This window comes from Xiphophorus hellerii, chromosome 9, assembly GCF_003331165.1.
Source record: "Xiphophorus hellerii strain 12219 chromosome 9, Xiphophorus_hellerii-4.1, whole genome shotgun sequence".
Lineage (NCBI taxonomy): Eukaryota > Metazoa > Chordata > Actinopteri > Cyprinodontiformes > Poeciliidae > Xiphophorus > Xiphophorus hellerii.
In genome coordinates, this window is record NC_045680.1 from 8428243 (window position 1) to 8439332 (window position 11090).

Below are 11090 nucleotides of genomic sequence, written 5' to 3' on the forward strand. Positions count from 1 at the left end.
AAATAAACAACTTTTAATTTTTTCTTTATGACTGACGTTAAATGAAGCTGAACCTTCACATCCTTGTCTTTACTAAGATTGAGCTTTTCTGAAGTAAATACCTCTGGTGTGCCCGGGATGAAACACAGGATTAATTTGTGGAACAGTACTTCAATGCTTACTGTTAATTCTTTAGAGAAATGTTTGTTTTTTGTGAGCGGTGCTGGCTGTTGAGGGAAAAGCAGCTTCTCCTGGTTTTTCGTCCTTCATTATTTGATATAATGAAGTGTGGTTACTCTTACACATTCTACCCTCATAACTAGATAATTCCAAATGGAAGACTGAGATTTTTACTTTCTCTTATGACCTACAAGCTGAACCACAGAGGACTTTGACAAGCTTCTCCAGAGAACTGAAGCAATAGAAATGAAGATACATCGACTAGAGGTAGATGTCACCGTGGGATTTTGGAATTATACAACCTTACCAATGATTCAAAATTATAAAGAGACTGACAGACAGCACCTTGACAAGCAGCTGAGATGTCCCCTCTTCGACCCCAGCACTGAGAACAAGACAGTGAACTGCAGCCAAAACAAACCCCGTCATCTATGAAACTACAATTCAACTGAAAAACAAGTTTGCTGCACTTCAAAAGGAATTTACGAGGGAAACCTCAATTTTAAACAACAAGAGGTATGAAGCAAGGTATGAGGCAAGATCGAAGACATCATTTAACAATAAACACGCAAGGGAAACATTCTTTCATTAACTAAAAGACCAACAGCCCTTGTGTCATGTTTGCCACAGTTGACAGATTGAGAAACGTTTCTGAGGTTGTAACATCTAAATTAAACTCTAGGGCTTGCAATGAATTTGCCAACTTCATTACAGAGAAAATTCAAGGTTGTTGTAAAGGAATAGTGAACTATTTAAAATGAATTGTCTAAATTATTTGAATTTGTAGACTATTTAAAGTAAATTATTCAAAGTGAATTTTCTAAATTAGGCATGTTGCAGATTGTTTACGGATGTTTGTCTGTTTTGATTAGCACTGTTGGTGGTTTATATTTTATTTTGTTTAATATTTGCAGTTTGTAATGTTTTTTTTCTATGTACCTCACAGGCTGCTGTAGCTAATGAGGGCAGACCCTATAAAAGCTGGCTGAATCATTGTACCAATGAATGACTTGAACTGTCAAGTTCTCAAACTGCTGAACAGTCTGGACAAGTCACTACTGCAGAATTATTTGCCATTCTGCGGAGTCCAAAAGCTGTATTTCAACACTTTAAAGGCTTTTTGACAATGACCAAGTACTTAAGTCTTTCTGTCTGGTTTCCGAGCTCACCACAGTACTGAGACTGCCCTTGTCAAAGTGTTCAATGACATCCACATAAATACAGACTATGAAAGAACCACAGTGCTGGTTCTGTTGGACCTCAGTGCAGCATTTGACACTGTTGACCATGACATATTATTAAAGCAACTGGAGAGCTGGATTGGACTCTCTGGTCCAGTACTTGACTGGTTCAAATCTTACCTAAAGTACAGGGACTTCTTTGTGTCAGTAGGTAACCTTTCATGTGGGTGGGCATAAGTATCCCAAGATTTAACCCTGATTTTACCACTACACAGCTCTACATTACAATGTCACCAGGTGATTCCAAACCCATCCAAGCACTGAACAGAAGCTTTGAACAAATCAATATGTGAATGTGTCAAAACCTTCTCCAGCTGAACAGAAATAAAACTGAATTTATCTTTTTACCTAAAGAGGAATGATCAAGAGTCATCATGCAGGTTCAGCTATTACAGCTAGAAACTAGTGAGAAGGCCTAAAATCTGGATGCCTGGCCCACTGTAACACAGAGAATAGACTTTAAAATACTTATTTTAGCTTATAAATCACTCAATAGCTTTGCACCACAATACACTAAAGATCTGCTGTTGTTCATACAACAACCACTCTGGTCTTCTGGCTTAAGTCTACTCTGCATCCCGAGAGTCAGAACCAAACATGGAGAAACAGCAGTGTTTATGTACCACAAATATGAAACAAACCTCCACAGTATTACAAAACAGCTGAAACATTGAGCTCCTTTAAATCAAGGTTAGAAATCTTCTTGTTAAGAGCTGTCTTGTATTAATAATAACTGGAACACTTATTCATATATTTGATGATAATTATTTTTCATGATGTTTGATTATGTAATGTTTGTTACTTGTTTCATAATTGGTTATAGGGCTATACAAATAAACTTGGCATGGTGTGATGGCCAAATCCATGGCCACACTCTGATGTCGGTAACTCTTTTTATGCACAGTTCATTTTTCATACAAACACAACACTTTAGTTTCAATAAAAACATTTATTAGTTGATTTGAATGCATTTGTTCTATTTGTTAGCGCGCACATTTAGTCAACATATGTATTTATATCAACTTAAAATTAATTTGGTTTGCTTAAGATTAATTCTGTTTGTTTTTCCCTCCGGTACTTACCTGCCTTGGAGTTACCAGACAGAGGATGGGGGCCAGGGCTCAGCAGGCTTACATGCTGATTGGACTGAACCACTAGTTCCTGCTGGCAGGGGGATTTGTAGTTTCTTTCTTTAGATAAGTTTTGTATTTAAGTAAATATTAGTATTTAAAGTTTAATATTTTTGATTTTCAGTTTTGGGTCTTTAGTTTAGCCAAACTTAGCTGTACTGTTATTTGTTTTGTGTTATTTGTAGTTGTATTCTGTTTAGTTACCCCTATTGTGTCTTAATTGGTCTGATCAGCCAGTATATAAACCCCTGTGTGTCATTTCTTTGTTAGGTCAGTTATGTTTGTTTGTACAGCCAGTTTGTTTACATTTTTTGCCTGAGTTCAGTTTTGTTTCTTTGACCTCTTTTATGAGCTCAGTTTATCTTTTGTTATTTATAATCTTTGGGTTAAAATAAAAAACCCTATTTTTCTAATATGTCCTGTGACTCCTCCTGTTTTTAACTCGGTCCATCACATGTGGTGTCAGAAGTGAGGATTTTGAGTTGAGGAGGCAGGATTTTTTTTCTATTTTTTGATTTTTGTGAGTAATTTTTTTTTTTTACTAACCCCCTCCAACAAATTTTTGAGCCATGCAGAATGGTGTGCGCCCAAGAAAAGGAAACAAGGTTGAGACCAAAGAGGTTTCCCAGCAGTCAGAGAGGGAGGAAATGGAAGGAGGAGCTTCAGCAGCAGCTGGAGACACTGAGCATGATGAGACCAGAGAACCAACTCTGCATGATATTGCTGGAATTCTTCAGGCCTTCATGGGACAACAGGAAGTTCGGGAGAAAAAGCAGAGAGAGGTTTCTGCACAGCAAGAACAGCGCTTCAAGTGTTTGCAACACCAGTTTCGGCTTTTGCAAATGGAAATGCATGCCAGGACAACCCCGCCCCCTGAGCCCACATCAATTGATCCACAGCCTGTTGAAATTCAAACTGATCATCAGATTCAAGCAACATCTCAACCTGAGGATTCAGCTTCCAGCTCAATGGGTCAGTCTGTGCACATTCATCATCCTAAATTAGAAAAATTAACTGTTGAAGATGATATTGAACACTTTCTGACCACTTTTGAGAGAATTGCAGCTGCTTATCGTTGGCCAAAGTTGGACTGGATTTTTCATCTCATTCCTCTTCTGACGGGTAAGGCTCGCAGCGCCTATGTTAACATGGATGTGGATGATTCCCTGGAATATGAAAAGGTAAAAGCTGCCATTTTACAAAAATATGATATAAATCCAGAAACGTACCGACAAAGATTTCGCTGCCTTGATAGTCTTGATGAGAGTCCAAAGGAATTGTATTCAAGACTCAAAGAACTTTATGAGAAGTGGATTCAGCCTAAAGATAAAACTGTGAAACAAGTTGGTGAATTGATTATTCTGGAACAATTTTTGAGAATGCTGTGTCCTGAGCTTCAGGTCTGGATCAAGGAGCACAATCCAAAGTCTGCTGCAGAAGCTGCTACTCTGGCGGATGTGTTTGTAGCTGCCAGAAGTAGGAGTCAGCCTTGGAGCAACAGTGCATGGAGAGCTGCTAAAGACTCACGTCGGCTACAACCCTCTCAGCCTCATCAAAAGCTACCAACAGGTGTGGGTAAGCCTTTTTTAAGAGAAAATCAGCCTTTCAAGACAGGAAAAAGACCACCAGTGTGTTACCTCTGTGGACAAGAAGGTCACACCAAGCCCATGTGCCCCAAGAATCAAAGTAAGCTAACTCAAATGTGTTTTGTGCCTCACCAGAATATGGGTATTAAACCTGAAATAAAGCAGTCAAATAAAATCATCCTAGTGAAGATTGCTGGACATGAAATGAATGCTTTAATAGATACTGGCAGCACACAGACTCTAGTGCACAAGAACCATGTGCCAACTAATTGTATATGCCCTTCTGAAACAATATCAGTTTGCTGTATACATGGTGATGAGAAATCATACCCCACTGCTGATATGTTTGTTGAGGTGCAGGGGGCTCCCTATTTGTTGAAGGTTGGGGTAGCTGATAACCTACCCTATCCTGTAGTTCTTGGGGAGGATCTGCCTGTTATTTATGATTTATTGAGGGATGTGCAGAGCTGTAATGTGGCTGTAACCAGGTCCCAAGCTAAAAATCAAGATGAGCATTTTGCAACACTCAGTGCTTTACCCTTTTTTGAGGCTGAGCTGCAGACAGAACCTGGGAAATCACGGAAGCCACGCAGTCAAAGAAGGCGGGAGAAATTTCAACATGCACTGGGTGAGACTTCAGTTGAAGTGGCTCCAGATATGCCACTGGGTTTTTCAATACCCACAAACATCAGACAAATGCAGCAGAATGATCCAACTTTGTCTGCCCTGTTGCTGAAGGCTAGGGGGGAGGCCTCTGTAGGGTCTGACACAAATAAAGAGCAGTATATACTGCAGGATGGCATTTTATACCATCAACATGGCCAGTTTAAGCAGTTAGTTGTCCCTAAGGAGGCTCGTGAGACAGTGCTGACTTTGGGACACTCTATTCCCTGGGCTGGCCACCTTGGGAAGTATAAGACCACTGCTCGCATTAAGCGGTATTTTTTCTGGCCTGGTTTGAGATCAGATGTTGCTTTATTTTGCAGAAGCTGCCCTGAGTGTCAGAAAACCTCAATTAGAGTCCCTACCAAAGCACCACTTCAACCCCTGCCCATCATTGGCACACCTTTTCTACGTCTTGGGATGGACATAGTTGGCCCTGTGGAAAAAAGTAAATCTGGAAATCGCTTTATGCTAGTCATTACAGACTATGCGACCAGATATCCTGAAGTTTTTCCATTAAAGACTGTTAAAGCAAAACATGTAGCTTCCTCACTGATTCAACTTTTCTCAAGGGTTGGATTTCCACAGGAAATTCTAACTGATCAAGGCACTAACTTTATGTCCACACTATTGAAACAGGTCTACAAGCTGTTGGGCATCAGGAGCATGAGGACGACACCATACCACCCACAGACGGATGGCCTGACGGAGCGTTTTAATCAAACTTTAAAACAAATGCTTCGTAAGTTTGTTAATGATACAGGCTCTGATTGGGATCAGTGGTTGCCATACCTCCTTTTTGCCTACAGGGAGGTTCCTCAGGCTTCCACAGGTTTCTCCCCATTTGAGCTCCTTTATGGCCATGATGTGAGGGGCCCTCTGACCCTGCTGAGAGATGCATGGGAGGGAGACCAAAGTAAAGAGGATCCTGTTAATATTATTTCATTTGTCCTCCATATGAGGGATAAACTGCAGCAGATGAGTGAGTTAGCTCAGAGTCACATGGCAGCTGCACAGAAATATCAAAAGGTTTGGTTTGATAAAAAAGCTCGCCACAGAAGTTTTGTTTCTGGTCAAAAGGTTTTGGTTATGTTGCCAACTTCTGACAGCAAGTTGCTTGCAAAGTGGCAGGGACCCTTTGAAGTACTGAGGAAAACTGGACCTACTACCTACCAAGTCTCCACACCAGGTTTCCAACGAGGGAGTCGAGTGCTCCATGTTAATCTTCTCAAGGAGTGGGTTCCACGGAAGGAGAATGAAACAGAAGTGTTGCTTATTCACAGAGTGGATGAGGAGGAAGAAGTTAATGACTATTTGCCTTCAGTAACATCCTCTGTGCTGGACCTAAGCCATCTCACCAGTGAGCAACAGTCTCAGGTAACACCTCTTATTACTTCTGACATATTTCAAGAGTGCCCAGGTCGCACCACTCTGGTGGAGCACAGCATTGTTCTAAAACCGGATGCTGTTATAAAGCGTATGAGTTACAGGATACCAGAACGCTTCCGGGTGGAGCTGAAGGAGGAGATGGACCTCATGCTGTCTTTAGGAATCATTCAATCTTCAACAAGTGAGTGGTGTAACCCAGTTGTTTTGGTTCCGAAAAAGGATGGCAAAATAAGATTTTGCATCGACTTCAGGTACCTCAACTCCATATCAAAATTTGACTCCTACCCAATGCCACGTATTGATGACCTCATTGAGCACCTGGGGGAAGCAAGATATTTAACAACTATTGATCTGTCTAAAGGCTACTGGCAGGTGCCTCTCACCAAACAGTCCCAGGAGCTGACAGCATTCCGCACCCCTTGGGGATTGTTCGAGTTCACAGTCCTGCCATTTGGTCTGCATGGGGCCCCAGCAACATTTCAAAGACTAATGGATCAGGTACTCTGTGGGCTCTCAGCATTCACCTGTGCATACCTTGATGATGTTGTGGTTTTTAGTAGAACCTGGGAAGAGCATGTTGACCATCTAAAGGAGGTCCTGGATCGGCTGCGTTCTGCAGGCCTTACCATCAACCCAGCAAAGTGTGCTCTTGCTAAGACAGAAATACAGTATCTTGGGTTCACTATTGGAGGTGGCATTCTTAAACCTCAAGTTGATAAAATCAATGCTATAGCATCCTGTCCGCTCCCACAAACCAGGAAACAGCTACGATCTTTTCTAGGCATGGCTGCATTCTACCACAGATTCATCCCCAATTTCTCAGCTAGAGCAGCATCTCTAACAGACATGACGGGTTCCAGAAGTCCCACCAAAATTCAGTGGACAGCAGATGCCGTTGCAGCTTTTAAGGACATTAGCCAATCCCTGAGTAAAAATCCAGTTTTGCATTCACCAGATTTTACAAAAGACTTTTTGTTGCAAACTGATGCTTCTGAAAGGGGTCTTGGGGCAGTGCTTCTGCAGGGACCACCAGAGGACCAACATCCAGTTGCCTACATCAGCCGCAAGCTGCTGCCAAGAGAGAGACGATATGCAACTGTGGAGAAGGAAGCCTTGGCTATTAAATGGGCCCTTGACTCATTTAAATATTATTTGCTCGGAAGAGAATTCACCCTTCAGACTGATCATAGAGCCCTCCAGTGGCTAGAAAGGATGAAGGACACTAATGGGAGAATCACCAGATGGTATCTTGCTATGCAGCCATTTCGGTTTAAGGTTCACTACATCCCCGGCAAAGACAACACCACTGCTGATTACCTTTCTCGGTGCCAGAGTGAAGACCAGGAAGTGGGGGAGTGTGTGATGGCCAAATCCATGGCCACACTCTGATGTCGGTAACTCTTTTTATGCACAGTTCATTTTTCATACAAACACAACACTTTAGTTTCAATAAAAACATTTATTAGTTGATTTGAATGCATTTGTTCTATTTGTTAGCGCGCACATTTAGTTAACATATGTATTTATATCAACTTAAAATTAATTTGGTTTGCTTAAGATTAATTCTGTTTGTTTTTCCCTCCGGTACTTACCTGCCTTGGAGTTACCAGACAGAGGATGGGGGCCAGGGCTCAGCAGGCTTACATGCTGATTGGACTGAACCACTAGTTCCTGCTGGCAGGGGGATTTGTAGTTTCTTTCTTTAGATAAGTTTTGTATTTAAGTAAATATTAGTATTTAAAGTTTAATATTTTTGATTTTCAGTTTTGGGTCTTTAGTTTAGCCAAACTTAGCTGTACTGTTATTTGTTTTGTGTTATTTGTAGTTGTATTCTGTTTAGTTACCCCTATTGTGTCTTAATTGGTCTGATCAGCCAGTATATAAACCCCTGTGTGTCATTTCTTTGTTAGGTCAGTTATGTTTGTTTGTACAGCCAGTTTGTTTACATTTTTTGCCTGAGTTCAGTTTTGTTTCTTTGACCTCTTTTATGAGCTCAGTTTATCTTTTGTTATTTATAATCTTTGGGTTAAAATAAAAAACCCTATTTTTCTAATATGTCCTGTGACTCCTCCTGTTTTTAACTCGGTCCATCACATGGCTTAACTAAGACCCTGGGGACATTACTATCTTTTAAGCAGGGGTGCCCACATACAGAACTTAAGAGCTACCACTGTGCAGCTTTTCCCTTTTCCAACACACCTGAATCAAATGAATGGCTTCTCACCAAGCCTCTTCAAAAATGAGTAATGCCTAACTATATTGAATAAGACACAGCCCAGTTCTTCTATGACAGTGGGTTTATTTTAACAGTCTGGTTTCAAGATTTCATTCATTTTTATTTCATGAAAGGTTCTGGAACTTATTCAAGAAGGAAAAAAGCCACATTTTTGCAGACAAAACCACAATTTGTCTGTCCCCTGCTGCACCATGTCATCAGCTCTGATCAAGACAAAAAGCAATCTAAAATTGTATAACATAATTCACCATACTATAAACAGAAACTTTCAAACAACTCCTCAATTTCATTATAGAAATGAGTGAGTGCAAATATGTACTTTATTATTGCCAAAACTGATGTAATTTTAACCTTACTAACTGAATTGATTAATACTGAAAAAAGATGAAAACTGCAGCAAACCAGAAATGAAATTGACGTCCCAAAAATGTTTGACTTTGTTAAATCATCTTATTCTCAGAGAAAAACATTACAAGCCACAAAAATCCAACCAAACCCATTTCTTGCAATAGACTCTTCATCACAGGCAAATTAGTTCCCAACATTTTTGATAGCATTCAGCAAATTCCAATGGGGATATCTGGACTGAGATCGATTATTCCTTCAAGCAGCCAAATGAAAATCTTTCTTATCAAATGGGAATTTCTTCCAAACTCATAAACAACCACATGGGGCAGCCCAAATATTTTAAGATTGTCTGTAGTGTTGCTGGCTTACACTGTGCAGCTCAACTGCCTTCGGTCCCAAGTTTTTTCTTTGCTTTCCCATCAGCAAAATGATTAACACATAATTTTGCTGAATGATGTTGACTGTGGCTTGCAAGCAAAAAAACATAAATAATATGCATTGCCAGCATCCCAGAGGAAAATCAGATGGTGCTCTTTAACTCAGTCGGCTTGCTGACAGCAAAGACAGGCCTCATACATCAAGAAGGAAATAAGATCGCATAATAAAGACTGGTATATTTTTACAGGGAGATAGTGGTGTCTAGCTTGTCTTCCAGGCCCTTAAATAACAAAATACTCCACAGGATATAGAAAATTTGATAAACCTAAAAAAAAAAGAAGTGAGGATTAAGCACTAGATACACAGGACTTGTAACTTTGATCATAATCAGACTCGACATCTAACATCACCACTTAGTATGTTTAACCCTCTTTTAATTTCAGGACAGCAAAAAAGAAGGGATATTTTCATAGTAGGATGCCAACTTGGGTGGCAGACATCTGCCTTTGTTAACCACCATCCTCAGACCCTATTAATTTGGCTGTTCTGAGGTTAGGAGCAACAGTTGAATGGTTTTACAGAAAGTTAAAGACCGTAGGTTGTTGACTGGAGTCTACATCAGCATGAGTTTCTTGTATTTGTAAAAATGCATTTAATTGTTGACCTTGATGCTACATAGTTATGTCTTCTTCATACTATGTCTATTCCTTAAAGCAAGGAACAAATTTTCTCTTAATAGACATTAACTTTTTGAGTTTTATGATGCAGGTTTTATTGCTGTAAAACAATACCCCACTTTTTCCAGGGACAATGCTTGGAGAGTTTATTGAAATCTAATAAATGCCACACATGTTTTTAAAACAAGGCAATTTTTATTGATTGTTGTAATAGGGGTGTTGCTGCTCGGGAATGAACTGTTCCTCTTGTATCTGTTTTCAATAAGCTAATGGAATGGTCTCATTGCACTCCAAAACTGTCTGCATGACATGGTTAGAGAAACATCTGGAGACAAGAGAAGAAAGACGAGCTGAGGAATGTGCACAGCTACAGAGGTGAATATGGGACAGAATACACGCCAACAAGTTTGTAGGGTATGCTAATAAAGGTAACTGCATGTGGGAGCAAAGACAGACATTAGTGTTCAGACATACAGTTAAAACCAGATGTTTATATACACTGTTACAAAAGGGACAACATCTTCTAAACATTTCCCTCTAATAGTGTTTCAGGATTTCCTTTTATTTTCACCAATGCAAAAAGAAATCTAATGATTTTATTAGAAATTTTTGAAATTCATAAGTTTTTATATGTTTCCTTAGTATTTCTGGATTGTTATCTTTTAAAATGTCGGACCTTGGTCAAACATTTGGGGTATCTTTGCACAAGCTTCTCGTAACAGTATGCCAGAATTTTGACCCATTTCCTCAGACAAACTGGTGTGACTGGATCAGATCTTACTTGTACATGCCTTCTCATCTTTGCCAGCAAATTTTGTATAGGTCTTGTGGTGTAATTGAGTAAAAGGGGATTACAGAGTAGCTGATGATAATATCAGGAAGGTGTGACAATCTGAGTAGCAGGGGCAGTGAGGCAAGTTTGGTTAAGTAAAGACACTTTGAACTACAGTTGGACTCATGAATGTTTAAGTTCTAGTGGTCATTGGGTGAGAAGCCAGGTCCACCCTGGAGAGATTAGCAGTCCATCATATATATTTTGGACCTGGGAGGATGATGGTGTCCCTGGAGAGGACACCTTCTCCAGAGGTGTCCCTGATCCTCTCCAGTCCAAGAACTCTCCCAGTCCAGTTCTTGGACTGGAACAATATGCAAACTCCATGCAGAAAACCCCCAATCTGGTTTTCAAACCCAGGATCTTCTTGCTGCAAGACAACAGCGCAAATCATTTTGCCACCAAGGAGATTGAATTTTTTTTTTTTTTTTTCTCCAAAGAGTTTTTGCAG